This window comes from Hibiscus syriacus, unplaced genomic scaffold (assembly GCF_006381635.1).
Source record: "Hibiscus syriacus cultivar Baekdansim isolate YM2019G1 unplaced genomic scaffold, ASM638163v2 tig00110015_pilon, whole genome shotgun sequence".
NCBI classification, from domain to species: domain Eukaryota; kingdom Viridiplantae; phylum Streptophyta; class Magnoliopsida; order Malvales; family Malvaceae; genus Hibiscus; species Hibiscus syriacus.
The window spans coordinates 475,728-477,194 of NW_024062564.1; the positions used below are offsets into that span (position 1 = coordinate 475,728).

The 1,467-nt window shown below is 40.9% G+C and overlaps 1 pseudogene; it reads right to left on the reverse strand.

The window, feature by feature from the left end:
- On the reverse strand, positions 1–1,214 carry LOC120212651 (annotated as a pseudogene).
- Positions 1,215–1,467: the final 253 nt, after the last annotated feature.

The window sequence follows — 1,467 nt, forward strand, 5'->3', positions numbered from 1 at the left end:
TCAAAACAATTGGAACAAATTTTATCAAAATAATTTCATGAAACAATTACTTAGTATTTAATAATTCACCGTTCTGCAGTTGGTGCGAATTTGTCCCTGGTTTCCAGTCAAAGGCTTCAAGTTTCCCATCTTAATCATGGACTTTGCAAAATCATTCCAAAACACATGAGGGTACAATCTGTAAGTATTGACGAGCTCGTCAGTGGAACCACCACTGAAAAGAGCTTGATCCGAAATGAGTAAACCCCTTTGCTTCACCAGGTTGTTGAAATACGCATTGTCAAAGCGTGCAGGCGTTGGGTCTAAAGGAGCAAGATTAGTGTCTCCTCCAGTGCGTGGACATGTCGCTCTTCTATTTTCCGCGCAAACGCAGGGTCGATGTTCGTTGCATTATAAATTCGGTTTCTAAAGGTAAAACATTGTGCAAAACCAATGGTATGGCCACCGGAGAGAGCTACCAGATCTCTCTCGTTTAGACCCTGATTCTTGAAGTTGTTGATTAATGCAGGAAGATCCATGAATGGAGCCGGGAGGTCGGTATCGGCTTGCGTTCGACTCGCTGTCGTCGAATCTCTCCGACCAAGTCGCACTTTCCATGACGGCCCACCAAGCTGCACAAACATGTATACATTTTCATTAGCAAAATGCATGAAAATTAACGGGGTTTTGATAATTAGAAGGGTGAATGATGGCCAATACGCACTGCAACTACAGAATCTCGAGCTGCAACAGCTACTATATCAGCACAAGAAACTACCAGGCGTCCACAAATCTTGTCGATCTCAGCCTTAATTTCGTCGATCACTTTGAATCCTCGAGCAGAATTTTGATTGGGGCGAGGGCTCTTTTCACTGTCAATGGTGGACGAAGGATCTAGAAGAATCGAAGCATCACATCCCTGCATTAGAATCAAGTTAAAACCGCCATGTTCAAGATTACTTGAAAACATTCAGAATTACAATGTACTATACATTGACGAAACAGTCTTGGAAGTGAAGACGAAGTAATGAAGCTCCTATCCGGCGCTCTTTATACACAGCAGCCTGCACTACTTTTTTGATGGTCGGCAAAGCTTGAGGACAAATGTTTTGATAGTAATAAGGAGATAATGAGAAAGCTTTTGTTGCAAGGCTCGACAAGACAATGATTTGAAGGAGGATTAGGCCACGAAAATCCATCGCAAAGTAATTATGCTTTTGAGTTGAAGTTCTTCGATCGAGTTTTAGGTGGATTTTTCAAGGTGGTGGTGTTGCTTATTTATAGTGGTAACCAGTGGGATTATTTTAATGATTTGGTAATGATGGAATTGGCCATTTCGACTGGTTCTTACAAATTAACCTTAACCTCTTCAATTTTCTCGTACTACCTCAACCAGTTTTAAATTCATTAATTGTTTGCTCTTGAACGAATCAAAAGAAAAAACGTCACATCTTTACTGTTTAATTTAAGCTACGCGCATTTGCCAAT